General features: G+C 44.7%; 1 protein-coding gene across 4 annotated transcripts in view; it reads right to left on the reverse strand.

Moving 5' to 3' along the window:
* Positions 1–22,532, reverse strand: part of IL1R1 (interleukin 1 receptor type 1) — a 79,342-nt gene extending 56,810 nt beyond the window's left edge. Inside the window, exons 1-2 of one of the 4 annotated variants that reach the window (XM_008253215.4) lie at positions 22,060–22,532; positions 13,019–13,099 (exon numbers count right to left, since the gene is read on the reverse strand). The gene's annotated coding sequence lies outside the window, so the exon portion shown is untranslated. The remainder of the gene's footprint in view (positions 1–13,018; positions 13,100–22,059) is intronic. The other 3 variants (XM_051835133.2, XM_008253226.4, XM_070068707.1) reach the window with 3 other exon arrangements.
* Positions 22,533–23,629: the final 1,097 nt, after the last annotated feature.

The raw sequence follows: 23,629 nt of genomic DNA on the forward strand, positions 1-23,629 counted from the left end.
TGCAGTGTTTCTTGGACATTCTTAAAGCTGAGCTGGCCAGAATCCCTTGACAGTGCCTGAGAACTTAGATATTTAAAGAGCTCCTAATTGCTCTGCTGTTGTTTAACTGTGTCCCTCAAAAATTCATGAGACCTAATGCCAAAATTCCTATGTAAGAGTACTTGCAGGTGAGGCCTTTGGGAATGATTGGGATTGGAGGAGGTTGTGAGGATGGGGCACCCCTATGGATTTAGGGGCTTTGTAAGAAGGAAAAGGAGAACCAAGGTAGCAAGCTTCCTTTCCCATCATGGAAAACCCCTACTAGGCTATGAATTAGCCAGAAGGCCCTCACCAGGTTCAGCACCGTGCTCCTGAACTGCCCAGCCTCCAGAACACAAGCTAAAGAAACCTCATCCTTTTTTACGTTACTCACGCCATCATACTCAGTTATAACAGCAGAAAACAAACTAAGACCTGCTCCTCACACCAACAAACCCAGAGGATCTCTACAGGTCTTTCTACTCCTGGGATCGTGAGATAGTAGGTCTCTATGGGGAGATTTAAACAGAGAGAGGGTATTCCTGGTTGTATGTTTGAGAAGGCTCTTAGCGGAGAGAAGTTGAGTTTCTATACATTCTGTAAAACCCGGGACGTCACAATACCTACATCCTACAACTTTCAAATGTCCCACCAGACTTGAAAGCAGCTATAATTTGACCCCAAATCAAATCCTGTTTGTTACATAAACACAAAGTAAATTTAGTGCAGTTTCATCCACACTGAAATTTCCAGAAAGGCAGATAACACACAGAAGGGAAGTAGAACCCGATTTTCTTTTTGGAAGCTTATAAAAGATGTTTCACCGTGGGGGAAAACCACACCCCAGTGGCCACACCATTTATGACAGATGAATCTCCACAAGGCACAGACTGTTTCGGTGTCCATTTTGAGCTACCACACTGCATGCATGTCCTTGCTTTGCTGCCAACACCAGAGGACTTCTTTGTTTCTCCAGCTCCAATCATGTTCACACCTGTAGGAGAGGACTTCAAAGTGTTCATGGAAAATGACATCAAAGGTTTATCCTGATGTGAACATCTTTAAATCCAAGCATGTTTAGTCCACTTTCCTTGAATGTTTTGGAGACCCCTTGTACATGTGAAGTCTTATTTCTTCTTTACAGAATAGTTAAGAAAATATATTTAAATTTGTAACATCATATACAGGTAGGTTATCAACAAATTTCATTTTAGCATAGTGAAAGGGATATACTAAAAGTCATCTTAAGAAAAAGAGGATTAAATTTGTTAAAGTAAAAGACTGCAAAATGAAGCCACTGGTTGAAGATGAAAACAACATCTTTTTTTTTTTTTTTATTAAGGCTTTTATTTAATGAACACAAATTTCAAAGGTACAGCTTTAGGAATACAGTGGTTCTTCCCCCAGGCTTTGACTTGCTCTGATTGTCTATTGTTCACCCTCTGACTTTATCCTACTCCTCATTCATAGTATGTGATCTCTCTTCCAGGGAGAACCATTTCAAGTCCCACGTCTAACAGGTTCCCAGCATCACAAAAGAGGTTTTTTTGTCAAGGATTGGGTCCCTGGGAGAATACTTATTAAAGTCCCTTCGCTTTGCTCGGCTCTGCTTTTGAAGCACAGATAATCACTACTTTCCTGCTAGAGGTTATTTTTATTAACATGAATCCTGCTCTGAAATATTAACTCAAGACCACAAAGAAGGCTTGACTCAATCATGTCAGCTGACACAGCACTACACACCACAATGAGGGTAGAAGGGCTTAACATTTGAGGCTACTTCCCCTGCCTTAAACACTGGCCCTCTCCCCAGTATCTGATCTACGGCCACAGTGCCTATCTGCTATGTGTGACATCACTGAACACACCCCTGTGATTGCCTTTTGCTTGTCCCACCAACTCTTCCCTTCACTTTCTCCGGAAGCTCTCATGCTAAGAGACCATAATAAAGTTAGCAAGAGTGAAGACCAAGGAGAAAAGGAGATGTTGTTTGTACCAGAATAAATCCAAGCTAAAAAGTGCTCTTTATACAATACTTTTTTAAAGACTTATTTATGTATTTGAAAGTCAGAGTTACACAGAGAGAGAAGGAGAGGCAGAGAGAGAGAGAGAGAAAGAGAGAGAGGTCTTACACCCACTGGTTCACTCCCCAGTTGTCCTCAACGGCCAAAGCTGTGCCGATCCAAAGCCAGGAGCCAGCAGCCTCCTCCTGGTTTCCCACGGGGGCGCAAGGGCCCAAGGACTTGGGCCATCCTCTACTGCTTTCCCAGGCCATAGCAGAGAGCTGGATCAGAAGTGGAGCAGCCAGGACTCGAACTGGCGTCCATACGGGGTGCCAGCATTGCAGGAAGAGGCTTTACCTGCTAAGCCACAGTCCCTGCCCCAAAAGTGTTCTTGATATAGAGAGGATGAAGGGAGTTGCAATAGTAAGAACCCCGCGGTGGTTTTCCCACCAAGGCTTCTGTGGGGAGAAGACAGCACACGTCGAACAATCAGCAGATTCCAAGATGTTGTGCAATAACCAAGCAAAGTTCTCCAAGAGACTGTCCCAGCTACCAGCTAAAGCCAAGACGGTGACTACTCTGCCACTCCAGCAGCATTCTTGTCTAAGCTTTTCTTTCCTCAAGAATAGTAGGGGTAGCTCCGATATTTCACACTGATGCTCTCACCCGACAGACCCCTTCTCTCTCCCTCTTCCCCTTTCCATCCCGTTATCCCCTTTTTCTCTCTCGTAGTCCTTATATGCTTCACAGCCAAGTCTCACTCCTGGCTCATCAGCCAAAGATTATCCAGAGGAGATGATGTACTTAGATTCCTCTATTTTATTGGAATTGCATTGTGTACATTATTTTAATAGACAATGCTTTACTATTCTATATATGCAAAGTATTATACTGTTCTCATTCAAAACTATTTCCCTAGCTCTGGCATTTACCATTAATATTTGTGGTGAATTTTGCCTAGATTTACTCACATTTGTTTTAAGCATGAAAGTCTGGGAGCACCTCATTCCACAAAAACTAACCATATCTGGAAGGAAACTCAGCTTTCTTCTCAAAATATGGATTATAAAATTTTCCCAGTGAACTACAAACACAATTTCACACATGAAACAAGGAGAGCATGGTTTGGGTCCTCTGTGGTTAAATGTCTTTGAGTGGTGAAACTCTGGCATTACGTTACACCATCCTTTGAATCAACACAATGCTGGATCGGAACGCCATGTCACCCTAAGGAAATGGAGCAAATACAGTGCTTTCAGCCCTTCTCCATTTATAGGTGCCTGTGGCTTGATGTCTTGGAAAGTAAACCAATTTCCCTGATACCCACCCCCCAGTCTACTGCTTTAAAATATTCCACCTTTGGCCATAACAGATGGGGCCAAAGGTATTGATTAGATATAAAGCTAGAGCACTCGCAGTCTCTCGCCCAAGAATTTTACTTTGAGACTGAACTACTCAGAGTTAATTCCTATGTGTTGCAGATGGAGTCAAAACAAAATATTGTTTAGCTTTGAATTCCACTTGAGAGATACAGGGTGGCTATGTTTCCCTCCATTCAAACCAAGACGTAACTAACACCAGTTTTCAGAGATAGAGAAAAGCAAAGAGCAGAGAAAGAAATGAAGAGTAGGGGCCAGCGCCATGGCTCACTTGGCTAATCATCCACCTGCGGGGCCAGCATCCCATATGGGCGCCAGGTTCTAGTCCCGGCTGCTCCTCTTCCAGTCCAGCTCTCTGCTGTGGCCCGAGAAGGCAGTGGAGGATGGCCCAAGTGCTTGGGCACCTGCACCCGCGTGGGAGACCACATGGCTCCTGGCTTTAGATGGGTGTAGCGCATCGGCCGTGGCGGCCATTTAGGGGGTGAACCAACGGAAGGAAGACCTTTCTCTGTCTCTCTCTCTCACTAACTCTACCTGTCAAATAAGTTTAAAAAAAAGAAATGAAGAGTGACTCCATCAGACTCTCAGGCACCCTCCAGGGTTGGCTCCGGCCCTTTTGAAAAACCTTGCTGTGTTCTTGTTCTCGGGTTCCAGGAAGCACTCTTGAATTCTATGATATTCCATGACATTCTGATTGAATAAAGCCAGCCTATACCTGATCTTGGTACCAGCAATTATCAACTCTTATTGCTTATAATCACCAACTCCTAGCCTACTGCCCCTTGCTCCTAAAAACAAAGATTTTTTCTATAGCTTTAGTAAGACTTAACACTCTCTTTCACATCCACTCCTTTATTATCATGTTTTATGTGTGTGCATGTAAAAGAGAGAGAGAGAACCAACATAGACAACTTTGGCCTCAGATTAGAAGTTTTAAAAGAAAGGCATTGCTTAAGATCAAGTTCCCAGAAGGGACATCTGGTTAACCCCAAAGAATCCTGCAGGATAGCCTTTGAACTACAGACTGATTTCTCCAAAGGGCTTCCATCTCAGCCAGACAAATTTAGAAGTTCAGGCTTCTCAGTGCTCTCCAGAAACAGATGAACAAGTTTGGAATCTTGACTGCCAGCTAAAAATAAAACCCACAACTCCCCAAGGGACAAGCTATTCCTAGTCCCTGGCCCACACATCCTCTTCTTCCGGGGAGGCTAGGCCTCTGTGGGATGGACCCTTTTTCTGTGGCTATATTTCCAGGTAAAATGTGGGATTGGGCCTGTGTTGTGGTGCAGCAGGTTAAGCCTTTGCTTATGATGCCTGCCTCTCCTATTGGAATGCCGGTTTGAGACCTGGCTGCTCTGCTTCCAATCTAGTTCCTTGGGAAAGCAGCAAATGACGGCCCAAGTACTTAGGCCCCTGCCACCCACAGTGAGACCCAGATGGAGTTAAAACTCCTAGCTTTGGCTTGGCCGGCCCAATCCCAGCTATTGTGGCCATTTGGAGAGTGAACCATTGTAAGAAAGCTTGTTCTCTCTCTCTCTCCTCTCTCTCTCTCTGCAACTCTGCCTTTCAAATAAATTAGTATTTTAAAAAAAATAGTGGAATATAGTCTGCAGCCTTATGGTGGTCTTATCTCACTTGAATTGATTCAAAGAGTGATATTACATATCGGAAATTATACTTTTAATACAGGAAACAAATGCATGGTCTCTCAGGGCCACCCTTTCATTGTTTATGGCTACTTGGAAACTTCCTACCTTCAAAGGAGAGGATTTAGCATTGGCAGAAGATGAGGGCCAGAATGAAGAAGGTATTGCTCGGCTTTGAACTCCAGTATAGAGGTTAGGTCCGTGACAAGATAATAGACTAAGCAAAATCGTCATTCGTTGTAATACGTACAACAAGATAGAAAAACATCTGCCTAGAGGATTAGGACCTATTATCTGTTCTGTTGCAAAATTCATCCTGATTTCAGAGATACTAAAATGTAGTGGGAAAAGAATGGGCCAGGCTTTTGATTTTTAAAAAATTTAAAAAGCATTTTTTTAAACTCCCCCAACTGAGTTTTACACCTGGAGAAAGACTGGACTGATCAGTGTTATCCTGGGGCAGTGGAAACGCTCTTCTGTTTTAAATATGGATTGCTCTCACCAAAATTCCTGCGGAGACTTAGGTGGGGACTGATGGGAGGTGACTGGGTCAAAGAAGCAGAGCTCTGTTTCTCAGACACATACACAACACTCACAGAACACAAATACAAAAAAAAATACAATACATATATTCACACACACAATATACCCTAAAACACACAAAAATCACACACCGTATCCACATTCATACAACACACATAAAACACACATGCAAAATAAAATACACGTAACAAACACAACACCCAGACCCACACGACACATACACAACAACACACATCCAAGTCTTCCTGGTGAAATATTTTCACTGTAGAGACCACTGACCAAGATGGAGGTTGATTTAGCCAAATGCGCAGTGAACTTTCATTAAAGGAAGGCAATAGATGAAAGCTCAGATGCTTCATGGGAAACTTTAGGATTGAGTCGCTTCAGGACAACACCATTTGTCCACCTGAGTTCCCAAGAAGGCCATTGCGGAGGCCCTTAGGGGATTCATGGCCAGGGACTGATTTACAGGAAGTACAATGGTGAGTGCCCAGGGGGTGGAGAAGGAGCTGCTCAAAGCATTCATTTACAAGATGGACAAGTTCTGAGGACCTCATGTACCCCACAGAGACTATAATGAATGAAATTGCGCAGTATACTTGAAATTGTTGATAAAGTTGAACTTAGATGTTCTCACTGCACCCAAAAAAGGTGATGGATATGTCAGTTGGCTTGGTTGTGGTGGCCATTGCACAATGCATATGTTTGTTGAGTTATGTGGTGTACACTTTAAATATACACAATTCTTTTTGTCAGTAATACCTTAATAAGGCTAGAAAATACAGCCTCCTGCCTCTGCGACTTAATAGGCTAGACATGTTACGTAACTTCCCTTAAGACTCTTCAAACTAGCTCTGTGTGGCTGAGAAAGCCATCTGGCACAGGTATATGACAGTTTCCCAATCTGTGGTGCTTAAACAAATGCTCAAGTGCATCCTGAATTTGTATCGTTGGACTTCCAGCTCCAGAACTTGATCTCACAGAATTAAGTTTACAACAATAATCTACTGACAACACAATTTGTTTTCTAATTTTCAGCAGACCAACAGGAGAGCGATTTGGTTTCCATAGTAAACACTCCCAGCTACACCAGGTCATCCAAAGTGTTGTGAAGTGGAAAACTCTCCCTGGACAAAGGAATGCTTTTGAAGAGCTTATGTTTTATCTAGGTGTGCTGGAATTACTGAAAGCAAGGGACCGGTCAGGGTCAGCTTCAGCGTGAAGTTTTTAGCATTCTCATCCCCTAACTGCTTTCTGGGCCCCTTGGAGAGACACATACTTAGTTTGAGCAATCTAAAAAATATGGGACATTGATAAATAACAACAATTTACAATTTTTCATTTTTTACACTTACACATCTGTGACTACGTGCAAGGATGTAGGTATATAGGGGTGTTTTTCCCCAAGAAGTGATTCTCCATCACCAGTGCATGCCCTACAGCTCAATTCAACTCAGTTCTGACAATGATAGCCCTTAACCCAGAGGACAAAGGCTGAGTTTCACAAGACTGTTTCGCACTTCTGTCACCAGCTACAAGTGCCAGATTGTCACCTATGCTTCCAAACACTGCCAGACAGGCTTCCCACGATCCCCTCTTTAGGTTCAATCATATGCAGCTCACAGAATTTGGGGAAACTCTCGTGGTTCTTGTTTTATATATACACTAAAGGTTACCGTGAAGAACACAGAGGAGCAGCCAGATGCAGAGATGCACAGGCGAAGGTATATGGGAAGGGACACCAAGTTCCATGCCTTCTTCATGTGGGCTGCTCTCCATGGGCTCCGTAACCCAGAAACTCTGAATCTTGAAGTCTGGGATTTTGATGGCAGCTTCATTCCTTGGACATGATTGATGCTCAACTCAATATCCAGCCCTATGCCCCTTGCCAAAGCTTAGGGTATTACAGCTGAAATCTGCACAGCTCTAATCACGACTTGATCTTTCTAGGGAATGGCCCCATCGAGGAACCCACCAAGAGTGAGAATTAAGATCAAACACCCAAGAAATCCCAAGGGATCGGGAGCTGATAACAACCAGGGCTAGAGACCAAATACATGGTTCTTAATATGTCATTAGATATGTGTGTTTATACATAGATAGATGTGTGTGTATGTGTGTGTACATGCACACCCTTACATGTATGAGGGTACTTAAAAACTTCATCAAAAATGGAATTAAAAGATAGTTATTACAGGTTTTTTTAGTCTGAAAAATTAAATTCAAACCCATGCATAGTTTTTTTTCTAGTCTGAAAAATTAAAACCCATGCATAGTTTTTTCATGACACATATTTTCCATTAACTTTTTGAAATACTTTGATATGTGTGTATATATATATATATTTCTTGTTACTTTAAAACCCATTATTTGCCATGACAAAGGACTAATTTTGATGAAAAACTCCCAGGAGGTAGCAGCTTTGGTGCTTTTCCAAGGTCCTAATAATGAGGGTAACTCTTGAAACTCAAGTGCTGGGAACAATGGACAGAGTAAATGACTTCTGCCCAGCAGCATTCCCACACACACCCCTATTTCTGAGAAATCCACATTGCACACCCCCAGCAGGGCTGTACAGACCTGCACACGTATTTCAACAAGAAACAAGCTGCCTTAGGTTCTCTACGGAACAAAATGAGATTCGTCTAAATAAATAAATAAGCAGAGAACACGCCAGGAAAAAGCTGGGATGGTAATTCAAAAATAGCCCTTTTGGTTCAGAACTACTGACAACTATTTAATGATCAAAGCAGTGGGAAGCAAATAAACAGCAGCCATATTTATTTTGCAATGTCTGTGAGTCAGCTAAACAATCAAGGTCCACTGCACAAAGAGCACTAACTTACTAACAGAAGCCCCAGGTGGCCCCCAGCCACCTGCACTTCATTAGCCTCCCTCCCCTCATCTGTTCTTGGGGATGACGATACCCACGTTGCAGGATGGTGAAAACACACGTGACAGGCTTGATGTGGCCATCAGCACATAGCCGATGCTTGCTATGTTATTTAGTCACCCTAAAGACAGACATAAAAAGCACTACAATATCAGACATACCCTAAATAACATAAGCATGTCTTCCCCATCCAAAACTGGACATGGGGTTTCATGAAAATATGGCACAGTATTGCCCAATGTTTTAAAAACCGGGACCTTGCAGTGTTTTGTGTTTTTATCACACAGCTAAGATTCATGTGGAATTAGCATCACCTTTTACGAATGGATCTTTTTTTCTTCCTCATTTATCATTGATTCATTCAGACTTAATCATCACAAGGGGACTGTGGATTAACATAAGAACACTAAGAAGCAGAACTGAGAAACTATAGATATGCAAATTTTACCAAGGAAAAGGTTAGCCTGGCCAGGAAGAAAACAGGGACCATGTATAGGAAATCTGAGAACATGAGTTCAACTGTTTCCTTCAATGGAGGAAGTCAACCTAGAGAGTTTTCAGAACAGTGGCCTACTCTACTTCAAATTGTTTTTAATCCTTTCACATTTGCAACTCAGCGCCAAGCCCTCCATGCACCAATTTTGACATTTTAAAATCAGATTTAGGGATCTCGACTTTAGAGAAGTTGATCTCTCTCTACTCCCCTTTTAGGCTGAATCACCAGCAGCATTTACAAACTTTCCCGTAAATGAGATTCTCAGAATACAAGGAAGAGTGTTTAGACAATAAAATCAATCCAGCAATATCACTTGGGGATGTGTCAGCCCCTTCTGCCAAAATCTGCCTGATCCTTAAACTTTATTTTTCTATTTTAAAAAGAAAATGAAAAGCAGTCACCTTACTAACTCAAGAATCAATTTGGCCAAAACTAAGCTCACCATCCCACCTTGGAACAGCTCTGTCTTTTCATTGTCACGGTTTCGCTGCTACTACTTGCAACACCAAGATCATGTGGTGGCAGGGGGAGGGAGCAATGTCTTAAGCTTCATTCTCAGAAAAGAGGTTGAGCAGGGACAATGAATGTGCTAGAAATTAGAGAAAAGGGGAGATGAACAAGGCCCCAGTGCCTTGGAGAGGCTAAACTCTGCTGGCATAATTCACCTGGTACAGCTGCCAACTCTACCTACATGGGATTCTTTTCCACCTTGTTAAAACCAAACACGAGGCCAAACCACACTTTTCTTCTAAACAATTCATATTTGATAGTGAAGTTGCACCTGGCAAGCCCCTGTTTGCTTTTCGCTTCAACCTTGGACGTCAAAACCTGCCAGCAAGGGTTCCCCAGTGCCTCCTGAATAGAGCCCAGACCACTCAGTCTAGCATCCCAGAGCCTCCTTCAACTGCCCTGACCCCATCTTTTTTGAACATGTCTCTTTCCTTGCCTTTGATGCATCAGTGTATATTATACACCCATGTCCTGGCCAATTTCTGCCATCCCTAGCTCTTCCCTTGCTCATGCAGGCATCTCCAGACAGGACACCAGCCTGTCTTTCTCCCTCTGCTTCCTAAATATCATGCCACCTTTTCCCACCTCTCCAACCAGGATAAATCGGCAACTATGTCCCAGTCCTCTGAAACCTTGGCTCTGCACCCTGTCCTGTCCCCTGGCACTTGTCAGCCCCTACTTGGTCTTGCGTGAGCTCCTCTCTCTTCTGCTGCCCAGTTGCCATATTTAAAGGCAGGCTCAAGCTCCAGTGACTAGAACTTTACCACAGCTGCGCTGAACATTTGCCACATGAATGGAAGTGCCTACGTTTTAGTCTAATTGTGTCCACAGAGGCTTAGAAAATTGAAAGCACACTTATTTGGTAAAGAGTCTTTGTTAATTTCCAGTGAAAAGGATTTCTGGGACCTGGACCTCAACTCCCCCAGGAGGCAGGATTTGGCAATCATTCTGGGCAATCTTGATCCAGCCAGCTTCTTGTTTACTTGGGTGATTTACCAGCTTGATGGCTGTCTTGTTCCTGAACCAATGGTTCCTAAACAAACCATGCAACCCTAGCTGCACAGTAAAATCACCTGGAGGAGTTTAAAAAAAAAAAAAATTCGGGCTGTATCCAAACCCATCACATAAACCTCTGGGAATGGGAGTTCAGGCATCAGTAATGTGAAGGTATCCCAGGTGCCTCCCATATGTGGCCAGGATGGTCAACTGTGGGCTGTAGCCAGAGAATGATTCTTTTCAGCATAATGTGATCTTTTGCACATGTCATTGAGTAGGATCACCAAGGTAACAATTGTTCATATTCATGCTGACCCGGCAGACAAGGGTCAGGCGCGCAAGACAGTTCAGCTACATGGACTTATTCACATCCATCAGGTTTCCGTAAACAAGAACCTACCAACTGGACATCTGTTCCAGAATAAAGCGAGTGCTGGCCTCCACCCCAGCCCTCAGCATTTCTCACTATCTTATGAATCTAGTTTCTAAAGATGATTCATACGGCCTCACCAATATTTATAACAATTTTCAACCCGAGGGGAAAAAGTTTGGAATTTTGATCCTGCAGTTAAATAAACCTCTGAGTTTGAGGCTGATAAATATTCAAGCCCGGGGAGTGATATTGGGTGTGATTCCCCACATTCTTAACACCAGCAAAAATGTCTCCTCTCCTTCTCCTTATGAGTCAGCTCAGGAACCCACAGTGTTAATCTAGAGAAACGCTGAAACCTTGAGGAAACTAATTCAGAGACGTAGGCATGGCAAGTTCACATGAGATCTTTTTTAATTCAAATTAATTTCAATTCAAATTTTACCACCACTGACCATAATTATGCATTTTCTCCTTAGGAAAGAAATCCTATGAACCTTTGCATATAGTTTTATGGATTATTCTTTAACACACAGGTGACATTATTTGTGAAACAAGGTTTCTCCCACCTACTGGAACGGAGTATTTAATTGTTCCAGAGAATAACTACTGAGTTCCTACTCGAATTTGTACTTTACTGTTATATATATTTCATTTGTATTAATTTGGGCTTAAATATTACCTACTGATAATTTCAGGTACTAATGCTTACATATGATACCTTTTGTAAAAACTAGCTGACAGGTCATATATGTCCGTTTGGATGATAGCTCTTAGAAGTGGAAGAAAGGAGCCTCGATCCTAGGCTTGACCTGAATGGATTTTGAAAATCCTTAGCACCCAGAAAAAAAAATGACTATTAACTAACACAGACAGTTATTCACCTAAATGGTTCTACTTAGGATTTTTTAACTTACCATGGTACAAAAGCAAAATGCATGCACTAGAAAACATACTTGGAGTATGGAATTGGGATCTTTTCCTGGGTGAATACAATGCACTCTGCTCCTCTCTGGTGATACTGGGCAGTAGCAGCAGCAGCTCCCTGCTCAGCCCCATGGTCACAACACAAAGTAACCCACACCCATGCTCTACCGTGTACTGTGGAGCTAAGCAAGGATGTTTTCTAGGTCAGATGGATTCAGTACGTTTGGGACTTAACCACAATTTCAGCTGACGATGGGTTCATCAAGAAATAACCCATGCTAAGTGGAAGAGCACCTGCACTTATTAAAAAGAACCACTAAACTTGTGTTTCCCTTCGTGTGTCTCCTTATGTCAGCATAGTAACATGTAAAGAGGTTTGGAAGCTCTACAGACCCTCGTTCAGATCCTCACTCTTGCTATTTATTTGCTACAACATGAAGAAACTCACCTACAGCCTCAGTTTCCTAAGGAACAAATAGAAAATAATCAAACCCACGGAAGGAACCCAGGTAAGGCGTGTAGAGTTCCCAGCTAGCACAGGAAGGATGTAAATGACTGTTGATCCTTATTCATTCTAGAACTGCCAGGTGAGGCGGTGGGCTGGGCAGGGAGGCTGGGTGCTGTTGGGACAGCCCCGGAGTGTGCACAGCTGCCAGCCAGCCAAGAGCAGAGCCAGTGAGATCAAGAGTTCCCACAAATAAAATTGCAGCCCATAAAAAGTCTAAGAATAGTGACCCAGGATTTCCAGTCAAGTTCTGTTCTCTCACTAACTCCGGGAAATGAATGAGAGAACCCACATCAATCTTTGGGGGCGTAATCATGGCTTTGTGTTGGTTTTGTGGCCGTTGTTGGAGTATGTAATTGGTATAAATGTCTGGGCGGCTCCAGTCATCAAAAGCAGCACTGCTGACCTCAACCGAGAAAGGACACAGCACCAAGAAGCTCAAATGTCTTCAGAAAAAAAAAAAAAAAAGATAACCCATAATTGTATTCACTTCCAATACTTCCCCCTGAGTGATAAGAGAGGCAAACATCCCCAAAAGGCACAAGTGGGCCATCCCCTAATTCTAAAGCAATCTCATCACTCAATTCATTCATTGATTCAGGTAATGCTCAGACATAACACTTGCTAAAGCCCTTACAGGAATTTAAGTCTTGAAGCTAGTCATTCCATAGTCATGTGCTGATGGGACAGAATGTCTTAGTGCGTTCAAGACAGTAAGCATTTGTTTCTCACCGTTCTGGAAGCTGTAGATCCATGGCTGGTGAGGGCCCGAGTCTTGGTTTGCAGATGGCTCACTCCTTCAGGTATCTTGGCCTGGCAAGAATACAGCTCTCAGTTCTCTGGCCTCTTATATAAAGCGCTGATCCCCTGCATGGTTAACTAATTAACTTCATTCTCTCCCAAAGGAACCACCTCCTGGTGTTTCAACATATGAATTTGGGGACAACACGTGTGAGGAATGCAAACATTCAGTCTATTGGTTTTGCAAAACATTTCTGAATCCCTGGGAACAGGCATTTGGTGTAGTGGTTACAATGCCAAGTGGGACGTCATCATCCCATTTCAGAGTTCCGGGGCTCGAGTTCTGGCTCTACTTTCAATTCCAGCTTCTTGCTAGTGCACACCCTAGGAGGCAGCAGATGGTAGCTACCTGGGTCCCTGTCACCCATAAGGGAGACCTGGATTGAGGTCCCACATCCCCGCTTCTGCCTAGCTCAGCCCTCAGCTGTTGTGAGCATTTGGGGAGTGAAGCAAAATCTCTCTGCAGGAAAATCTCTGTCTCTCTCTCTCTCTTGAATAAAGAGAAAGTAAATTAAAAAAAAAATCTCTGAATCCTAAAATACTTATTTTAGTTTATAATTAGCATAGACACATTTCAAATGTTCTAAATGTTTTTGGACTTTTGTTTGGTAAGTATTCCTTGTGCTGCCTCTTTTACCTGGCACTGTCACTTGACATCCCCACACCATGTTGGCTTTGCTTGAGGCAATCCTGGCTGGGTTGAGCACCTGGAATTCAACCTGTGGGGCTCCTCCTTCTCAGAGGCAAGCCCTGCTCTCTCTGTCCTGGACCAGACGCAAAGCTCACGGAAGTGTTGGCTGACCATGCAGTCTCCCACATCCTGCCCGTTGTTCCTGTTTCCATGGAAACCAGTTCCATCAACACCTCCTCAGGAGGCCAGTGCCGAGGTCTTCATCCCAAACACCACCACACCCACATACGCACATTAACCCCCACTTCGATCCGGCCACAAAGGACCATTGAAGACAGTTTTGCCCTGCAGCGATCCTGAGCGTTGAGTCAACAACATTTTGGCTCAGGATCCTGTGCTTTTTCCCAAGATGGAAGCATCTCTGGGTTTAGAGTCATCCACTCCATGTGCACTTCCGCAGGGTCCAGCAAAATTCTACAGATTTATAAGTGGCCCCATAACCACGGAACTAAAGGGACCAGAACAAAAGATGACACACAGACGAGAGAGGCTTTCTCTTCTATGCCTTCCCACAAAGGAGAATTATTGGGGATTGTGCTCTATTTCCAGAGCACAGAGATCCATGGCCTCATTCAAGGGAGAGAGCAGTCTCAGCTGCACCTTGTGCCTACTGGGAAGTCCCAAGAAAAGTTCTCAACTCTTCACCCCTCAACCTAGAATAATGACCCCATCACACCTGTAAGCAATGGATAGACGGGAAGCTCCACCTGCAACTCTCTCCTGGCTCAGGTCCCTGGAGAACTTACTAGCACAAAGCAGTCCGCAGGGCAGATTTCCCAGTGGCCCTTACTGGAAGGCCAGAGTTGAGTTCCCCTTGGCTGTCCTCTTCCTGGCTTTCTCTGGCTTGTTGACGTTGGATGCAAGTTTGCAACTGGACTGAAGCTGCAACTGACCTTCTTCAACTTTTCATTTCCCCTTCCACCTCCTCTCCTCCTACTATCCCTAGCACCTAGCCCTGGGCTTAGCACAGGCTGGTCACACAGTAAGAACATGTCCAATGATCAGTGAATTCAACAATACATGTCCACGGTGAATGAGAAAGCTCTGTGAACCCAATTTTATTTCTGGGAGAAGCAGGAGGTACTTTTGTAAAATATCTTCATGGCCATATTCAGGCAAAGCTTTGTCGCTTGTCTCACACTGAGCCCAGGGCTGGGTACAAGACACAGCACCCTGAGTGCCAGCTCCATACCCAATGTCAGCCCTGTCGTGTTCTCAGGTCAAATTGAACAAAGTTTGACATTAGCTTGTCCATAAGAACCATGCCTCCCTGTTATCACCACAACCTAAAAGGAATGAGTTGGCAGACTCTAGCTCTCTCAGCTCAGCACATGACCAAAATCTACCAGAAACTCACATTAAAATCCAAATACCATGATCCGGCCTCGGCCTCTGCCTCCAGCTCACCATGAACCTCCCTCCCATTCCCGGCACCACCCACACCTGGATCTGCTTCCTGCTCTTCAAACAGCACATGTAGGCTTCCGTCCCCTTGCCCTCTGCCCATCAGGTTCCTTTTCATACCCCACACCTCGGTCCCTCACCCCCAGGAGCCCTGATCACCCAGCTAATGTGTATCTTGGCCCATTAGTTGCATTGTCAGCAGCCATCCCTCTCTCCTGGTGCCTATTGCAACAGGTGCTGACTCAAGCAAAAGCAGCTACCTGGCTTGTAGCAAGCAAGGTCTCCTCACCCGTGGCTGAAAACAATTGCCAAGTAAATGAATGTGATGACCACAAATGCTTTTAAACTCAGGGGACAGATGCCCATCTCAACCATAATATGAGATAGGAAAAATTTAAACTGAGTTCACCTCTTTCCTGTCTAAAATGACTACAGTTTAACAGAAATCTGCTTGCTGGTATGTGATGTTGACAAGCATGTGGGAGAATGTTCTCTCCGACATTCCTGGCCGGGGTGTTCATTGGTCTAACCTGGGGAGGGGTGGATGAGCCACTGTTCGATAGATGTGAACATCACAAATGCACAGAGCATTTGACCCAGAAGTTCCACTTCCGGGAATTTAGCCAACAGATGCACTAACTGGTGCTTCTGCAAAATGTTACATTCATTACAACACTGGTTGAAGCAATCAAAGATTGTAAACAATGTAAAGATCTACCAAAAGGTCAAAAAGGAAGCACAGTGGACACAGAGTGGAACGAAGTGCAGAACAGTGAACACCATTAATTTGAAAGAGGCCGCAGGAAATACTTGTAAAAGTTCATGGAAGGTAGAATTTAAAAGATAAATTTATTGTGATACAAAAAAAACTTTTGAAACCCACAGTAATATTTCCAAAATGCATTTTCCATGAACTTTCCCAAGATCCCTTATACAAGAAACTACTAATAATAGTTATGGTTAAGAAAGAGGGGAAGAGGATGGTTGGAGGAAAGAGTGACCATACTGAGTGGCCTTCTAAACTGTGAGTCTGTCCAAAAGCAAACAAACCATCTATCATGCACTTGGAGAATTTAAAAATTCCAAAATATTATGAAATGGTTTAGCCAAAAACTAAGCAAAATTTCTTCTTATACTATGTTCTTTTTAAAAAAAATTGAGAGACAGAGAAATAGAGACTATGAGCTCCCACCCACTGGTTCACTCCCCAGATGCCCACAATCGCAGGGATTCAATGTTGGGACCCAGGAACTCAGCCCAGGACTTCCACATTGGTGGCAGGAAGCCAACTACTCAAGCCATCATTGTTCTTTTCCAGGGTCTACATTAGCAGGAAGCCAGACTATGAGTGTGACCAGTGAATTTAGAAGCTAAGTAAAATAGACTGCGTTTAGACTGATGGACCTCTCCTCTCCAGTTGGCAACTTTGGACCACTTACTGAACTTTCCAGGGTCGTGGCTTGTCTGGGCCTGGAGCTAGAATAAGTGTGCACAATGAGTATCCCACCTTTGGAATGTTTGGCCCCAGAAGTTTCTTGAATTTTGGATTTTTTTTTTTTTTTTTTTTTTTTTTTTTTTTTTTGCCCTTTGTCGCTCCCCGTCTTCGTGGAGGAACGACACAGGACCCTGCGTTGTTCTTTCGTCTGCTCGGCCCTCCCCGGGTTTGCTGCTGGTCCTTCCCGGGTTGGCTACCGTCCCTTCCACCTCCGTGGAAGGGAGGTTCCCCCTGGCCACTTTCCCCACTTCCGCAGGGGAGCAGCACACCGCCCGCCAGCTCTCTCGGGGGCTGCACAGGTGTTCCTTCAGATGTTCCCCTTAGATGTTCCTCTTAGATGTTCCCCTTAGATGTTCCTGGTGAATGCCGTCTCTCTCCTCCTTTATAGTCCTCCTCCGCCAATCCTAACTCGGCTGCCCACACGCCGAGTACGCTGCTCTCCAATCAGGAGCAAGTCCTACAGTTTATTGGCTGAACTGGAGGCACCTGCGTAGAAGCTGTTTTCTCCTCTCCCAACGCCATATTGTGGGAGAGCAGATGCATAGAATAAGTCTTAATTCCAGTAACTCAGTCTAGTCCGGGTTGCTCCCCACACCCTTTGGGGTATTTGCACACACATAATGAAGGATCTTGGAAATAAGGCACATGTCTAAACATAAAACTTATTTGTTTCATGAATTAGCCTGAAGGTAATATCTTAATTATTTTGGGGGTGAAACAAAGTTTATGTATATTGAACCGCAGACTTGTGGGGTCATGTCAGTGCTCAAATTGTTTTGGGTTTTGGAGCATTTTGTGTTTTGGTTATAGTTTTGTTTTGTTTTGCTTTGTTTTGTTTTTAATCCTGCACCAACCATGCAAGGTAGTAAGAAAGCCTAGAAACAACATATGGAAAGAACCCCAGTGTCTGTTCCTTAGTGAAGAGTTCATGAATGGTAACTGTATTCCCCAGTCAACAGCACAACCAGAATCAGTAGCCCTCCAAACCACGCACTGTTTCTGTGGCTCAGGGAGACCTGCTCTCACTTGCCGTGGGCTCCAGTAGGAGGCTGGCTGCACTGGGAATCCCAGCTCTCTACTAAAAACTCGTGTGACTTTAAGCATCACTTCTCCTGTGCCTCAGTCTCCTGATCAGCAAAACTGGATTAAAATTACTCCACGGGAGTAGTGCTCAGAACCAGGTCTCACACACGGCAAGTGCTCTATTAGGTATCAGCTCTTCCTGTTACTACTCAGGATGACGTTCAAACCACTGTTACATCAGTGTGGTCTTGATTCTTACAGCCCAGGACTGTGTGGAGGTCAGAGTGATGAGCTACGCCCCACCTTGCAGTTGTGCAAATCCACGCCATGTCCACACCACATTCACACCACCTCCACGCCACCTGCACTCACAGAGCCTGCACTCTCTGGTTTCCTGGTTCTACTCTGGATTGTGTTTAAAGGCTTGTTCCATAAAAATGAAGCCTGATCAAACTAAGCTAAACTACATATCCATTTTCCCCAGAAGAGCTCCGTTTGGGCTGATTTTTTTTAACTTTTATTTAATGAATATAAATTTCCAAAGTACGATTTATGGATTACAATGGCTTCCCCCCCCATACCGTCCCTCCCACCCACAACCCTCCCCTTTCCCACTCCCTCTCCCCTTCCATTCACATCAAGATTCATTTTTTTTAAATCTTCTGATTCCTCCTTTTGGAATGTTCCTTCCCCTGCAGAGCTGTGTGAAAGTCCTTCTGTCCCCCCTTGCCTTGACTCACAGCAGACACATTCATGGGGCTCTCCCACGGGGCGTCAGACCCCAAACCAGGCTCTGCCTTTGAGGAGCTCTAGAAATCAGAGCAAAGCACGCGGACAACGACAAAGCAATGTGAGAAGGAGGGCACTTGGCCCCTGGGCGTATGGATAAATGAGCAACAAAATAATGTGTCTGTGAGCTGCTGGAGCTCACCAAGCCTGCAGCTGAATCTGAGAACCAAGATATACATTGTCACACATGCACTTTTCCAGATTCGAATTAGCAGATACCACTGAAATTTCAGCTCGCAGCTCCCAGAACCCATGCATTTTGAAGATTAAAATACATTGACAACAACAACAATAATTACACCATCCAGCTTTAAAAAAAATTTCAGAAGGCATCCTCTAGCCTCTCTCCTTGCATTCCCAGTATGATCTTTTGGAATGGCTGAGACAGGCTTTCTTTCTAAATTTTATACTTGAACAGGTAATAAAATCGTAAAGAGAGGCTTGTTTTAGGTGGTTCAGGCAGTAAAAATTCAGAGGAAGAGCATCTGATTTCCCCACACTGTCTCCCAGACCTTCTGAGAGATGTCAAATGAGGTCACAGACCTCAGAAACTAGGTTGGCAGAGGTTACTGTAAAAGGAGAGACTTTTTGTGTTTGGCAATGAATAACCAAAAGAGATGAGAACCTACAGGCAGAGGGAAATAATAGGAAGTCAAAAGGTTTTAATAAAAGGTTTCTTTAAGGTAAATTAAGACAACAAAATATCTTTTACCATTTGTCAGATTAGCACCCTGTTGAAAAAAAAAAGATAAGATCTATGCTGGTGAGAAAGAATGTTGGGAAATGGCATTCATACAGTGCTGATGGACATAGAAATTAACAGCCCAGGGTTAATTCATTTAACAGCAGTGTTTAACAGCTTTAAACATGTTCATACCCTTTGCTTCTACAACTCCACTTCCAGGAATTTATCCCAGGGAAATGCTCATTAAGAGAGGCAAAGATGTCGCTGCAAGGATATCAGTTTCAGTATTGTTAATAATGGACAAGAAAACCATCAAATACCTATGGGTAAGATTTCAAAATTGTGTGATAAACTGGAAAACCTTCTGTGAAAGGAATGTCACTGCCCCCACAAGATGCTTACAATACATTGCTGAGAGGTCAAGTCTCAAGCTGGATGAGAATATTCCTTCCAAATGTAAATGCATTCAAAGAAAACACAAACTCACCAAAATGGTACTTGTGCTCATTTCACAGTGGTGTGTGTCTTTTTATTTTTCACTTTTAAATTTATCCATGGGTATTCTTTTTATTTATTTATTTTTTGACAGGCAGAGTTAGACAATGAGAGAGAGAGACAGAGAAAGGTCTTCCTTCTGTTGGTTCACCCCCTCAAATGGCCACTACAGCCGGCGCTCTACCGATCCAAAGCCAGGAGCCAGGTGCTTCCTCCTGGTCTCCCATGCCGGTGCAGGGCTTAAGGACCTGGGCCATCCTTCACTGCCTTCCCAGCCACAGCAGAGAGCTGGCCTGGAAGAGGAGCAACCGGGACAGAACCGGCGCCCCAAATGGGACCAGAACCCAGAGTAGCTGCGCTGCAGGTGGAGGATTAGCCTAGTGAGCCGTGGCGCCAGCCCATAGGTATTCTTTTGAAAATGTTTATTTTTTTCACAATGAGCATGTGTTATTGACATACATTTTTTTAAAGATTTATTTATTGATTTACTTGAAAGGCAGAGAGAAAGAGAGAGGGAGAGAGGTCTTCTAACAGCTAGTTTACTCCCCAAATAGCCTCAATGGCCCAAGGTGGGCCAGGCCACAGCCAGGAGCTGCGAACTGCATCTGGGTTGCCCACAGAGGTGCCAGGGACCCAAGCACTGGGACCATCTTTCACTGTCTTCCCAGGCACTTTAGCAGAAAGCTGGCTCAAAGCATTATAGACAGGATCCAAACTGGCACTCCCAAATGGAACGCCCGCCTAGGGAGCTGCATCTTCACCTACCACACCACAACGTGGGATGCCGCGTTGGCGCCAATTTTTAAGATGCATGTTAGAAGTGGGTCTTCAATATTCCTTGGCCATGCCCATCACGGTCTTCTCCTCAGTAAACCAGCGGGCTTGCATGCAACAGGGTTTGTGAGTTCAAAGATTAACAACTGCCTGCTGCATTCAGAAAGACTGTGCACATCTTTGAAAGCCAGCACCCTGTTCGGAAGTTCAAATTCATCACGAGAAGTGTTCTGGACCGTCTCTGGGCAGCTTTCTCTCAAAAGATCGACACATTCACCGTGACCGCAAATCCTCTGCATGAGACGCACCTGTCACTGTCCCCCAGCTGCCTGCTGGGTGAATGCTGTGACTCACAGAGCTCTCTGGTCCCAGCTGCCTCAGTTGAGCCATCTTTTCCTGCTACCCAGCGTGTCACATCCTCACGAACAGTGCAAAGCTAGCATTTTTGCACAAGAGCAGTATGGAATTATTTTCTAGTTGGGTGGAATGGTAAATCTCATGGTTCTCTGGTTGTGTGATTTCTTTTCCTTATTCTTTCAGCTTCTGTCCCATTTTCTTATTCCTTCCCACACACCATTGCAAGGAATGATGGAGCTCAAGGTATCCAGTAAAAAATACAAGCAGTGTTTGTAACACACACACACACACACACATGCACAAGCACACCAAGGATAATCTCTGTAACTATTGGTATAACCTTTGCAAAGGCTTGGGGCCGGCGCTGTGGTGTAGTGGGTGAAGCCTTTGCCTGCAGTGCTGGCATCCCATATGGGCACAAGTTCAAGTCCTGGCTGCTCCACTTCCAGTCCAGCTCTCTACTGTGGCCTGGGAAAGCAGTAGAAGATGGCCCAGGTCCTTGGGCCCCTGCATCTGCATGGGAAGACCCAGAAGAAGCTCCTGGCTTTGGATCAGTGCCACTCTGGCCGTTGCAGCCAGTTGGGGAATGAACCAGTGAATGGAAGACCTCTCCCTCTGTCTCTGCCTCTCCTTCTCTCTATGTAACTACAACTTTCAAATAAAATAAATAAGTCTTTTAAAAAAAAATTGCAAAGCTGATGGAAAAACCACGTGTATGCTTTTATGATGACATTCTAAGCCCTTCTTGAAGGAAACGTGTCCAACTCTCACCAAGGCAATGTACTATCGCTTTAAATGCAAGTAATGTACTGTTAATAACCGTACAATCCTTCAGTCAAACAAGGAGGGAGATTAGGCTCCTCCGGCCCAGTGAAGCTTACTGGAAAGTGATCAAGTAAGTCTCAATTCTAACACCACAGCCCGTGATGGGAAGATTTTGTTTCCAATCCCCTTTCCTTAACAAAACTCACTACTTAGCAAACCTCACATAACTCTGAATGTCTTGTAAGTAGTTCATACTTATAAAATATAGGGCTTCTGTGTCTCCGGATTAATCTTCCATGGAATAAACACAGGTAAACACAGCTGAGTTCTTATTAGGACACGTCTTAAGGTTAAAGGTATTTACAAAGCCACATGCTAACAGCACAAAATCACCTTCACCGATCCCATGGATCCCTCCTACAGTGTGTAAGAACATCACACATTAGAGGAATAAACACAGAAACAAAACTCCGAAGGGCAATGAGTTATCTTACCGTCTCCACTCTTCACCACCGGGGCCCGCCGGTCTTGCAGGAGCTGCTAACGCACAAGGTATCCCGGCAAGATTCCCTCCCCCAAACAAAGCTGCTGTGTGGACGCTGGCTATGAAACACAGCAGCGTGTTCTGGGGTCAGCCCTGGACAGCACAGCTAGGGCCTGTTCTTTCTCCAAAGAAGCGCGGGTCAGGTCCATGCCCCACGAGAGCGACAGCTCACATTTTGTCAGAGGGTCCAGGGAAAGTGGACTCCTGGCGACGCCTGTGTCAGAGCCTTTTAGGGTTTTACTCCTGCAGCAGTGACACATCTGGGGAGCTAGGAGCAGGAAACTCAGAGCCAGGCACACAGCCAGAATCATTCAGCAAACATGCCAAGCCCTTACGAAACTCAGTCCCCCAACAGCCCATTGCCTCCAGGGTTTGCCAAGGCTAGCTCACTTGTTTCTCTCTCTCTCTCTCTCTCTCTCTCTCTCTCTCCCCCCCCCCAATGTGGCCCTGGGTTATTCTTGGACAGGGCCAGCCACTCCTGTCCAGGAGATAAGGCATTCATGTCATTGAAGTCCTGACCAGTCTAAGCCTGGGGTCCCGTGCCTTTGCCCCATCGGCCAGCCTGTCAGTCCTTCTTAGCATGAGCAGTTCTGCCCCTGCTCCAGGCCCATGGCTCTGCCTTGTGCCCCAAGAACAATGGAAGTCTCTCTGCTCTGCAGCCTGGAGGTGAGGTGACCCCCTAGATCACTCCTCTGCTCAGGATGATACACCAAGTGCACAGGTTGGACATGGCGGACTCAAGATAACTAGGAGTTGGAGCCAGGGCCCCTGGCTTCCATGCATGCCAGCCACAGCCACCAGAGGAGACTAAGTTGTTGGGGTATCATGTTTATTTCTCTTTTAACCTCTCCTGTGCCCTGCAGTCAGATGAGCATTCTCAATACGGTAGAGTCCAGCCTGTCACAGGGCCGCCTAGAGGCCAAGACAGAAGGTGAGCAACGCTCCCACTGGGCATTCAAAGCCTCCATCCAGCTGATAGTGACACGCCTCGCCACCATTACTCCCAACCTTTCCCAGAACCCTTTGCACTAGAATGGGTGGGCCGCTTCTGGCTCCAGAAGACAGCGTTCCAACTTTGTTCTTAACACCCCGCAGCTCCTATTCTGCCATTTCCTCTCCTTTCCCCATTGAACATGTCCCTGCTCAACGCACGTCCCGCCTCCTTTTCACGCCTCTCGCTATCTTCCAGTCTTCAACACTGTTCACTCAAGCACAGCCCCAACTGTACTCTGTGATAATTCTCCCTGCTCTGTATCCATGCCTTCTCTCTGTGATAGTAACAGAAATGGCAACACTGGGCACTCCTGTGCCACACAGTCTACTTTAATTCCTTGGACCCATTGTACAGATGAGGAGATAGAACACAAAAGGTACCTTTTCCAAGATTCCTTGGCCAGCAGAGAGAGAGGGGGCCAATCTGGTTGCTCTTCAAGTCATACCTGATATCCAGTGCTATTTATTTGGGAAGGGTTCTTATCTACTCAGGAACAGTGCAATTTCCCGGCAGCCATTATCCCACA

Source organism: Oryctolagus cuniculus, chromosome 2 (assembly GCF_964237555.1).
Source record: "Oryctolagus cuniculus chromosome 2, mOryCun1.1, whole genome shotgun sequence".
Lineage (NCBI taxonomy): Eukaryota > Metazoa > Chordata > Mammalia > Lagomorpha > Leporidae > Oryctolagus > Oryctolagus cuniculus.